This window comes from Myotis lucifugus, unplaced genomic scaffold (genome assembly GCF_000147115.1).
Source record: "Myotis lucifugus unplaced genomic scaffold, Myoluc2.0 scaffold_37, whole genome shotgun sequence".
NCBI classification, from domain to species: Eukaryota; Metazoa; Chordata; class Mammalia; order Chiroptera; family Vespertilionidae; genus Myotis; species Myotis lucifugus.
Window position 1 is genome coordinate 7,155,988 of NW_005871085.1, and position 12,969 is coordinate 7,168,956.

Sequence of the window (12,969 nt, forward strand, 5' to 3'; positions counted from 1 at the left end):
GCTTTCCTTGGGGCCTCCTCACCCGTATTATCCATATTCATCACACATTTTCACTCATTGGTCCAATTAAACCACTTTGCCAGCAGTGAAGGAATCAAAACCTCCCTTGGTTAGTAGGCCCAGCAGAGGAGGTCTAATTCAGGATGACTACCTGTCCCCTTCCCATTCTCACCCTGTACCCCATCACAATGCCCCTATTTCTCCACACCCCAGGTTGGCATAGTGCAGTGATGGCGAACCTATGACACGCGTGTCAGAGGTGACACGCGAACTCATTTTTTTGGTTGATTTTTCTTTGTTAAATGGCATTTAAATATATAAAATAAATATCAAAAATATAAGTCTTTGTTTTACTATGGTTGCAAATATCAAAAAATTTCTATAGGTGACACGACACCAGAGTTAAGTTAGGGTTTTTCAAAATGTTGGCACGCCGAGCTCAAAAGGTTCGCCATCACTGGCCTAGTGGCTACAGGATCAGTCCTTTCTGCAGGTTCTGGTACTTTGTGTTCTCTCCCAGAGAGCCCCACAGGCAGCTGCTGACTCACCCCAGGTCGCTAATGCACCAGATGCCCATGTATTCAGATGGGGCTTCTTCTCTAGATGCAGCCTCTTTTTTCTAAAGAGAGTATTCTGGCCCTGTGGGTCTCATAGGGTGTTTTGAGACTTTAGAACCAGTGAATCAACAATAAATTGCACAACAATGATGTATTGTGATGTAAAGTGATATCTAAAAACAATGTACTGCTAAGATGTTTATGGTCAGTTTATATCAGCACCACTGCCTAGCTGTGTGTCCTTAGACTGGTGGTTTTACTTCTCTGAATCTTAGTTTCTGTGTGTGTGGGGTGTGTGTGTGGGGTGTGTGTGTGTGTGTGTGTGTGTGTGTGTGTGTGTGCGCGCGCGCGCTTACTATATGCTGGGCACTATCTGGCATGTTACATTCAGGATTCTCAGTTGCAAACAATTGAAACCATGTCTGGCAAAACTAAGCAAAAGGGGCTTAATTGGAAGGCTATCGGATGGCTCACTGAAATGACAGGGAGATTGGAGAGCTAAGACAGGAATCGAGGCAGCTGGGCCCAGCCAAAGTCCTGCCACCAGAGCTTTGTTTAGGACAGACTCTACCTTAGGCCACAGAGCCATTTGCTGCTCAGCACTGCACTGCTGGGCTCTTGTCCCCACTGCAACTTCCTGAAGTCCTCATCTCTCTGCCTAACTCCTACCGGGCTCAAGGCCCAGGTGGGGTACCAACATGGCCAAGCCCAGGCCCACAGGGGTCAGGGGAAGAGTTGCTGCCCTCTTCAACTTCCACAGAGCTCCAGATAGGCAAAGTGTTTGGATGTTGGGCAGCCAAAAGCAGTTCATGTCCATTAAAACCTTCCACAATTCTGAGCCAGGTAATACTACATTTTACAGATGAAGAGACTGAATCTCCTAAAAGGTTTACTAGTATTTACGGATCATCCAGCTAATAGGTAGGTACACCCACTTCTAAGGAATAGAAGAAACCAATGGGTGTAGGAAATCAGCAAAGATTAATTCCCTTCCCTGCCTTAGTAATAGCTCTTGCTGAGAATGTTTGCTCAGCGACTGGGAGGGCTTTCAAAGACTTGTTCACATTCCCTATTGCTCTGGAGCTGGCCCCTAACTTCCTGGTAACACCCACAATTTTAATTTATTCCAAGAGATTGACTAATAGGCAGACAGATCATCATCATCACTACCATCATCACCATTATCATTGCTTTTAGCTCATTGGAGCTTCACAACGTCCCGTGAGGTAAGTATTATCGCTCTGAGAGGTTTAGTGACTGTCTCAAACTCACAAAGCAAATCAGAGCCTGAATCATATCTAGATCTCCTGTCTCTAGAGCCACATGGCCTCTATTTTAAAGGAGCAGGCTGAAATCAGAACATCCAGGATTTTACATAAACACAGAATGTCCAGGCAGGAAGAGGCTTTAGCAATCTTTGCATGTTCTTCCCTTTTTCACTGACAGGAAATCTGAGGCCTAAAGGGAGGAAGTGCCCTGCCCAACCCCACCCAGTGCCATCTGCAAAACCTCTGCACAAGAGCCAGGGTTTGAATACAGTTCTCTTGCCTCCCATTTTAGGGAGCATTCTCCACACCATTATGGAGCTCATTTTAAAGTTGATATGATTGAGACAGCAGGAGAATACTTGGCCCACCTGGCTATTGGGATGAGGACAAGACTAAAATGTGTGCCCAGAAGAAAGGCCATGGTAGCAGGATGGCTGGGAGGTAGGAGGCTTTGCACCTCCAGAAGATCCTGTTCTCTCATAACAACAAAATGTTTTCAAATATTAAGAGCCAATTATCTTCTCCTGGTTGGCATTTATTGCCACAGGTGTTTTTGTTTGTTTGTTTGTTTTGTTTTTTAGCTTCAATTGTTGATAGATATGTATTTATTGCCATTTTATTGTTCATTTTTTTTATCTCTTCTTCTTCTCCTTCTTCTTCTTCTTTTATTATTATAGAAGACCCTTCAACATTTCATATAATACTGGTTTGGTGGTGATGAACTCCTTTAGCTTTTTCTTGTCTGGGAAGCTCTTTATCTCACCTTCAATTCTAAATGGTAGCTTTGCTGGGTAGAGTAATTTTGGTTGTAGGTCCTTGCTTTCATCACTTTGAATATTTCTTGCCAATCCCTTCTGACCTGCAAAGTTTCTATTGAGAAATCAACTGACAATCTTATGGGAGCTCTCTTATAGATAACTAACTGCCTTTCTCTTGCTGTTTTTAAGTTTCTCTCTTAGTCTTTTACTTTTGGCATTTTAATTATGTGTCTTGGTGTAGACTTCTTTGGTTCATTTTGTCGGGGACTCTCTGCACTTCCTAGACTTGCATGTCTATTTTCTTCACCAGGTTAGGGAAGTTTTCTGTCATTATTTTTTCAAATAGTTTTTCAATTTCTTGCTCTCTCTTTTCTGTTTCCAGCACTCCCATGATGCGAATGTTGATATGCTTGAGTTGTCCCAGAGACTCCTTACACTATCCTCATCTTTTTGGATTCTTTTTGCTTTTTGCTGTTCTGATTGGGTGTTTTTGCTTCCTTATATTCCAAGTCACAAATTTTACTCTAAACTTATCTACTCTACCATTGATTCTCTGTAGATTATTTTTCATTTCAGTTCATGTATCCTTCATTTCTGACTGGTTATTTTTTATGGTTTTCATGTCCTTTTTTATGCTATTGAAGTTCTCACTAAGTTCATTGAGCATATTTATAATCAGTGTTTTGAACTCTGCATCAGGTAGATTGCTTGTCTCGATTTGTTTGGTTCTTTCTCTGTAATTCTATTCTATTCTTTCATGTGGGACATGTTTCTTTGTCACCTCATTTTGGCAGCCTCCCTGTGAATATTTCTATGTATTAAATACAGCTGTTAAATCTCCCAAGCTTGGTAGAGTAGCATTATATAGTAGGGTCCAGTGGCACAGCTTCCCCAATCACTCAAGCTGGGCACTCCTGGTGCATCCCCCCTGCCCTTGTGTGGGCTGAGTACACCCTCCTCTTGTAGTTGAGACTTGATTGTTGTTGGCAGGTCAATGGGAGGGATTTATCTCCCCAGGCTGATCAACTGCAAGGATTGGTGCGACCACTGAACACTGTGGATAACCAGTTCTGCAGGGGCCCACCCCACAAGGCAGGACTTACTTCAGTGGGGCTCAGGTGCCCACTGAGTCTGCCCCTTGAGTGTGTCGCTTATGGAGGTAGTTGGGTGTTGCTACTACATGGTCTGAAACTGCTGGCTGGGTGTGCTGGCTCTGAGGCCTCACAGGAGGTGCAAGCCAAAGTCAGACTCCACCTGTGTTCTGTCCTGGGCCATCTGGCAAGAGCTACAAAGTAATCTGCAGATGACTGTTACTTGTGCTGAGTTTGGAGATGCCTAGGGAAGGCCAAGTTGCAAACCAAGGCTGGCTTCTGCTAGTGCTGGGCCTGGGCATGTTGAGACTAAGGGCTGCTTGTTTGAGAGATTTTAGGAAAGTCTGAAGCATGAGCCAAAACAGGCCATTCATTTGTATGGAAAAGCCACTGGAAACAGCTTGGGTTGGGCCCCAAAGTTGGATAGGGTAGGATCTCAGGGAATCATCAGGGTGGGCAAAAGTGATACTAGGTTGATGCAGACTCTATGTGTGCATATGGGGGACATGGCTCATAAATTGAACAGTGGCCTAATGCCAGACAACTCAGTTCCTCCCTGTATGTCCTTGGTGCCTTTAGAGCAGTGGTTCTCAACCTTCTGGCCCTTTAAATACAGTTCCTCATGTTGTGACCCAATCATAAAATTATTTTCGTTGCTACTTCATAACTGTAATGTTACTACTGTTATGAATCGTAATGTAAATATCTGATATGCAGGATGGTCTTAGGCAACCCCTGTGAAAGGGTCGTTCGACCGTCAAAGGGGTCGCGACCCACAGGTTGAGAACCGCTGCTTTAGAACTACTGCCTCAGTGCTGAAACTCAGAGGAACCCAGGCCCTTTAAGAAGAACTCCTGGGACTCCAGAAGCCCTGTATCAGCCACAATACCTGCAGCCAGAAGATATGGGGCCTTCTCTTTCTGGCACTGAAACTCTGGGATGGGGTGTCTGGTGTGGGGCTGGGGCCCCTCACTCCTTAGGGGGTACTTCTGAAAGTTGAGATATACTCCTGATTTTTACCTGCTACACAAGGGTGGCCCGTCCTGCATTTCTGCCCCTCCTACCAGTCTCAATGTGGCTTCTTCTTTGAATCCTTAGTTTCAGGACTTTCATTTAGCTAGATTTCAGGCAGTTCTGAATGATGGTTGTTCTGTAGTTTAACCCTTTGCGGTCGTTTGTCTACTCTCAGCCACCAAAACTTTTTTACCGTTCCGGTCGTATGTCTGCTCTCAGCCACCACAGCAAGGAACCATACGAATCTTAACTCTATTCATTCATGTATCAGTTCATAATTTCTCTGAAAGCTCTTAAGTGTCTAAGCGACCTTGTCACGAACCAAAACATTGCCCCGACAAATCGGAGATATCGAAACTCAATATAAACAAACGCGGTCGTTCCACACTCGCCATGCAAAACACCGTGGCGAGTCAGTCGCCTTTTGAGAGTGAAGAAATCGACAAGCTTCGGAGATACTTCGCAGAATTTCAAATAAAGCTTTACAAATTAAGTTTAACTGTAATTAGGCATTCTCGCTTGTTAAGATATTTCAAAATAATACTCCAAAATGGCAAAAAGAAAGTTACCGAAAGAAGTGTACTGCGAATCTGAAAGTAACGATGAAGAGTTTTATTTTGGCACCTTGAATACTGACTCTGACGTAGAAAGTGATAACGTTTGTAGTGATTCTACTAGTAGTGACGTAGTTCCAAAAAAGAATTAATAAATCTTATTTATCCTTCATAATCTTGCATGTTACGTATCACTGCTCTTTCAATGGAAATTAATTCCGACCAGTACGACACCCATGTTCATTGTAATTTTGATGCAGTTGTTGGAGAATGCAAGTACTGCCTTTACCTATGTTGTCATGTTAATCAGAACCACAACAATCTTAAATCTGTGTGTTACTGGAATAGCTGGAGAGAGGGGTCTGCAGGCAATTAGATTAGACCTACACAGGTAAAACTTGTGCAGCCCAAAGAAATGGATAATGCAATCATTAGCACCTTGATCTGAGGCCCACACCTGAACACTGAGGAATTTCTATGTGCCTTGGCCCTGGAGGCAGCCTTCCCACCACACAGATGCCCCACCCCTACCCTGGACTCCTTCAACAGTCAGCTTAAACTGTATTCTTCTAGGAACAGTTTTTTACTCCCACACTGAGTTGAGACTTACTCTGGTCCCCACAGCTGCTATAGCTTCCCTATGTCACAGCCCTGACTACACTGGGTTATCACTGTCTATGTGCCTGTCTCCTTCATTACAGACTGTTAACTTCTGGATATGGACAGACCTCAACAAATGTTAGCTAATCAAATGAATGAATGGAGAAAAGAAAGAGAGAACATTTAAGAACCCAGTCCTCACCCCAATGCCTCCTCTATGTATCCCCACTCTCTATCCTATCCCAACTTCTGGATTTGGTCTTTGGATCAGGTTCCTCTGATAATGAAGCTTCAATTCTTCCCCAACTAACTTTGATCTGACTTCCCCTGCTCCTGACCATTCCAAGGAGCCTGAGTTACATTCAGTCTAATGTCCCCAAAAGCTGAACTCCAGCCCTAAGAGCCCCATCTTCAGAAGCCCTCTGACCAGCAGCTTAGCCAAGCTACCCTCGAGTAGCCAAAAGTTTGGCATGCTCTCTGGGCAGGTAATCTACTTGAGTCTGCAAGATATTTGAGACCTATCTCAAAGGAGAGTGGGCAAAGTCAGAAAGGAATGGGCATCTCCATGTGAAGTAGACAGAAGCCCACAAGCTAGCCAAGTACCCATTAGCAAAGTTCTTGCAGTCAACTGGGTCTTTACTGGGCCCTTACAGAGCACTGAGTTAGGAATATGGGAGATTTAGTGGCTGAATCAGAAAGAGGCCAACCTTGATGTAAAATTAAGCAAGAAGGATGCCAGGACACCTGGAAGGAGGCGTTCTAGGGACCCAGTTACACCAATATTCCGAAACACACTAATATTCTAGCACACTAATGTTTTAGCACACCACATTCTGTTTATTTGCCATTCCACTATGGGGGGCATTCACACCACCAACATTCCTCTCTCTGCCACCCCAATGTTCTGCCGTATCAACGTTCCTCCATACCATCACACCAATCTTTTTTTTAAAAATATATTTTATTGATTTTTTACAGAGAGGAAGGGAGAGGGATACAGAGTTAGAAACATCGATGAGAAAGAAACATCGATCAGCTGCCTCCTGCACACTCCCCACTGGGTATGTGCCCGCAACCAAGGTACATGCCCTTGACCAGAATCGAACCTGGGACCCTTGAGTCCGCAGGCCGACGCTCTATCCACTGAGCCAAACCAGTTAGGGCCACTCCAATCTTTTTAAACACCAGCACTACAATTCAATTTTCAACCTTCCAACTTCCTTCTACTAAAAGCATGTATTTGTTTCTTGGCTCACTTATACCAATGGCTCTCAATATTTTGGAGAACACAGACTTCTTTAAAAAGTTATTAAAATCTATGGCTCCTTCCCCAGGGGGGAAATGTATATATACATCAATTTTGCATATCATTTCAGATTTTCAATGACTGTCAGCAGAATCCGTGGACTCTAAGTTAAAAACAGTTTGGTTTTACCCTGTCTTAATCCAGAATGACATTTAAACTAAAACAAGACCTGTAAATTTAAGATAGGACAAGATAAGACTGGAAAGAAAACAAGGCAGGGACAAAGCAGAGCCTGGAATGATGCAAAAAAAAAAATGCGGAACATAGTGATCTACAAAGCTAAATTTGCATTCCACGTATTTAGCAGTATGACTTCCAGCAGCCAAGGCTAAAAGGGAAACCTGTTTACGTGCACAACTCACAGTATTCATGAGATAAAAACAAACCATTTTCTCCTTAGGAGACATGCAACTATTCTTGGTATGAAGACCAAACAAAATTTTCTCCTGAGAGCCTCATAAAAAAATGATATAATGGATCATGGCCTCCATGGTGCTCTCACATAGACCCAGAGATGTTATATGAGAGAGTAACCAGCTTATCCCATTTTGCCTGGGACTTTCTCATTTTTAGCACTGAAAGTCTTGCCTACCAGGTACCACTGTAGCCCCAAACTGAGATGGTTGGCCGGAATCGAACCCGGGACCCTTCAGTCTGCAGGCCAACGCTCTATCCACTGGGTGCCACTGTATAGGTTTACTCATAGATTTTAATAACTTCTTAAAGGAGTCTGTGTAAGGTTCTAAAAAAAAATCATGTGTAATCAAAATTATCTTTGGAGCCTGGCCGGCATGGCTCAGTGGTTGAGCGTTGACCTATGAACCAGGAGGTCAAGGTTTGATTCCCGGTCAGGGCACATGCCCAGGTTTCAGGCTTGATCCCCAGTGGGGAGTGTGCAGGAGACAGTCAATCAATGATTCTCTCTCATTATTGGTGTTTCTATCTCTCTCTCCCTCTCCTTTCCTCTCTGAAATCAATAAAAAATGTATTTAAAAAAATTATCCTTGGAAATCCTTTTAATGCCCCATAAAGTATAGAACAATCTCTGCATAGCACAGCCAATTTTCCCTCTAGCAATAGCACAGATTACTGTTTCTTTGGTAGGATACCTGATAAAGAGATTGGCTTGCTTGGGGCAAGACATACCCTTACACACTAAAATCACACTTGGTGTGGCAAAATGTGCATGCACTGCGGATTTTATGAGACATGTCGGGACTGATATGAGTGGAAGGAACAGCAGGTTTATCTCTCCCGTGACACAACATCCCAGAGCAGTGGTTCTCAACCTTCCTAATGCCGCGACCCTTTAATACAGTTCCTCATGTTGTGGTGACCCCCAACCACAAAATTATTTTCGTTGCTACTTCATAACTGTAATTTTGCTACTGTTATGAATCGTAATGTAAATATCTGATATGCAGGATGTATTTTCATTGTTACAAATTGAACATAATTAAAGCATAGTGATTAATCGCAAAAACAATATGTAATTATATAAGTGTGTTCCGATGGTCTTAGGCGACCCCTGTGAAAGGGTCATTCTACCCCCAAAGGGGTCGCGACCCACAGGTTGAGAACCGCTGTCCTAGAGCATATGCTGAATAAGTGAAATATTTAATATATTATTTGTCTCTCTCTTTCCATCTCTCTTTTTAGTCACAGCAAGTAAAATCGAATTTCTGTAAACTGAATAAATGTAATACCTATCTCATATGGTTGTTGTGAGAATTAAAAGAGTTAATATTTACAAGGCACTTAAAACAGTACCTGACACAGAGTGATTGCTCTTATAGTTGTTAAATACAGATATGTATGTCCTACAGCAATCCTGGATATACATTAATGGCAATTTGGTAAAAGATATTCTGTGGAGGGATGAGGTCTAGGACCCTAGCCCCCTGTAGTTGCAACTTCATGAAGAGATGCTTCCTAAACTTCCAGAGGAGCTGAGGGACTGCCTACCTTCAGGCCATTCTCCCCAAGCACTGGTTTTGAATCTGAGACCTTAAGCATGCGTGGCCATGAACACTTCCTGGAGAGGGCCTAACCCCTTTCAGTTCTCTTCCTGGCTTAGAAAATTCCCAAACACAACCCAGAGAGCAATAACTCACCGAGCTCCCTGACATGTCCAGACTGCACACTCCTCCTATCCAGAGGCCTGACATGAGTACTAAGCTGTTTGCCACACAGACCAACGAACCACTGAGTGTGAAAACACTGTAAAGTGCTGTGCAGATGTGAGAGACCAGGATTAGTGTACAGTGGTGCTGAGCTCATAGTCCAGAGAGAAGATGAGACTAGAGCTTGGGCAGTGCTCATAGTGATGAAAGAAGGGCACACAGAGGCAATTAATTCAGAAGGCCTACAGTGGACATATTTGATACTTAATTATAAGCCAATAATTGGTAAGAAATCCCAAGACAGCTGGGTTCCTTAATCTTCCTCCAGCCAGAGTACACATTTCCCAGAGGCTTAGAATCTCAGATGAAAGAAAAAATAATTAATTAATTAATTAAACAAAAACTCACCAGATGCTTACTCTGGTCTAAGCATTGAGAATAATGGTCATGAAGTTCAACCTAACTCCTAAGGTAGAATCTCCTCAAAACTTCCTTGACAGCAGGCCAAATCCCAGCTCCACTACTTACCAACTCTGTAATCAGCAAGTCACTTACCTCTTCTAAGGCTCAGTTTACATATCTGTTAAATGGAAGTAATGCTGAATAATACCTATACCCTAGGATTGTCTGAGGATTAAATAACCAACAAACCTTATATATAGTACTTAGTATACATCAAACACTAAGTGTTTCCCATATGTAGACTCATCCTAATATATAAAAAGCCAGGGGCTGTCACGACCAAAACAACTGGACGGATGACCGAACAGCAGGCTGCATGGGGCAACAAGACCAGCAGGGGGGGTTAGTGAGGGACAACTAAACAACTGAACAGCAGGCTGCATGGCGTGACCAGGCTGGCAGGGAAGTTAGTGGGGGGCGACCAAACAACTGAGCAGCAGGCTGCGTGGGGCGACCAGGCCGGCAGGAGGGGCAGTTGGGGGAAACCAGGCTGGCAGGGGGGGCAGTTAGAGGCAATCAGTCAGGCAGGCAGGTGAGTAGTTAGGAGCCATTGGTCCCGGATTGTGAGAGGGATGTCCCAAATTGGAGAGGGTGCAGGCTGGGCTGAGGGGAACCCCGCCCCCCCCTCGTGCACGAATTTGTGCACAAGCCTCTAGTTTAATAATAATAACCCTGGGAGGTAGGTACTATTCTTATCCCCATTTTCCAGTTGATGAAATGGAGGCATAGAGCCCTGGCTGGTGTGGCTCAGTTGATTGAGCATCCTCCCATGCACCAAAATGTTGCTGGTTCAATTCCTGGTCAGGACACATGCCCCGATTGCAGGCTTTATCCCTAGTAGGGGGCATGCAGGAGGCGGCTCATCCATGTTACACTCTCACATGTTACACTCTCTTTCTACCTCTCCCTTTCTCTCTAAAAATCAATAAAAATTAAAGAAAAAAAATGGAGGCACAGAGAGGTCAGGTAACTTGTCCCAGGTCACACAGCTAATAAATGGAAGAGCCAGGATTGAACACAGACAGTACGGCTCCAGAGCCCGTTTTCTTTACCACTCTGCTATCTTCCATATTTTTAATGAATGCTTAGCATAACTCCTTACATATAGTAAGCATCCAGCTGATGTTAACTACCAGCATTCTGATTACATTTTTAACAGCTTTATTGAGATAGATTACATTTTGACTGAGCTGAAATCCACCTCAGATCATGCTCCTCTTCTGTGAGTTCATATTCTACCCCCAGAATCTCCATAGAACCTGTCTTCTCCCTTACTCAGTTAAGGTCTTTTAGAGATTTGCAGTCACAGGCCAGACCTATATTGTGGGGTTTGGTTTGGCTTCGTTCCTGTACATTGGTGACTCAGCCATTGACCCACAGGATTGACCAGCCTCTGATAACTCTCAGGACCACTGCAGGTCCAGGGCTGCTGCCTCCCACCCCAGAGCACAGCACCTACATAAATAAACTATACCAGAAAAGAGAAAATAAATAAAAACAAAAATAAATAAATAAAAATAAACTACATAATCTGTGGGGTCCAGTGAAATGAAATGAAATGCTTGAAATTGTTAAAAATTTCAAGACTGTGACAGCAGAGCATTAAACCAAGCACGGGGCTCTGTGCAAATGTACAGATGGCTCATCCATGAAGCTGGTCCTGGGCAGTACCCTGTATCTTTGGCTCTTCACCACCCTACCCCACCCTCAGCCCATCCTACCATGTACCCCTGTAGAGGCTGAGTCTGGAAAGTTCCTGGCACACCTGAGAAACACAGAAAGCCTAGAGAGTGAAAGCCAATTTGGGCTCTGGAGTCCATCAATTAGCTATAACCCTATCTTGAACCTCACTGGCTATCTATACTAATAAAAGGGTAATATGCTAATTAGACCGGATAGCCCAGATGTCCTTCTGGACGTCCTTCCTGACAAAGCCGGGGGTGTGGCTGGCCTGCAAACCACTGTGTCCCCTCGCCCAGACCGGCCCCGCTCCCCAGCGGGGACCCCCCCACCCCGATCCGAGGCCCATTCAGGGCAGGCCAGCCGGCCCCCACCCGTGCACCAGACCTCTATCCTATATAATGAAAGGGTAATATGTAAATTGACCCTAACAGCAGAATGACCAGAACGACCACTGGACCAGTCACTATGAGGTGCACTGACCACCCCTTGGTCCCTTCCCTCGGCCGTCAGGCACCGATCACCCAATGACAAGTGGGGAACGGGAGGTGGGTGGCGATGGGGCGTGGGGCCAGCTTCGGGCAGCTGGGGAAGATGACCCTGATCGCAGGCCAGGCCTAGGGACCATACCTGCGCACAAATTTCGTGCGCTGGGCCTCTAGTAAGCTGTAAGATTCAGTCCACCCACCTCCTTCCTTGGCTTCCTTTGTCAGAGACAGCCCTCTGGGTTTAGTGGATGTGGAACAAACACCAGAGTAGGAACTGGAAAGTTTCCATTGCCTTGCTGGGCAACCAGAGGTATTTCATGCCCTCTCTGGTCTTGGTTTCCTTGTCTATTACATGAAGTGGTTGAATTCAGTATCAAATTAAATGTTCTTTTATTGAGTACTGACCAGCATGTACATATCATGATAATCATAATATTAAACTGACTACTTATTATTTACCAAACACATTACACCACCGTACATTTCTCCATTTAATCCTCATGACAATCCAATGAGGTATTTTCCAGAACTCTAAAATGTAAACTTGGTAGGGATAGGGATTTTTGTTCGCTTTTTTAATTATGTGTCATCCCCAGCTGCTAGAACAATGCCTAGCACATAGTAGGTGCTCAAAAGCTATTTTGAGCAAGTGAATTGGGAAACAGGCTCAGGGAGGCAGTGATATGATTTGTCTAAGGCAGGGGTGGGGAACGTCTGGCCCGAAGGCCGTATAAGGCCCTGGGGAAATCATTTGGTCTGGCCCTGCCAAGGCATTAGGGGTGAGTTAATTAAATGCTTTACCAAATATAGCAGGCTAATTTTAAAGTTGATAATTTTGTATGGCCCTCGAATAATGTTGAATATCCAAATGGCAGAAAAAAGGTTCCCCACCCCTGGTAAGGTCTTATCTTATAGTTGGGAAACTCCAGGGCCAGGATTCAAAAGCAGCTCTACCTGGTTCCAATGCTTATTCCCCTGCCATGTGGGTGTGATTTCCGTTTTACAGACAGGGAAATAGGTTCAGGTAGTGGGGATGCTCTACTGGCTCTCAAAACCGTGTTTCTAAGC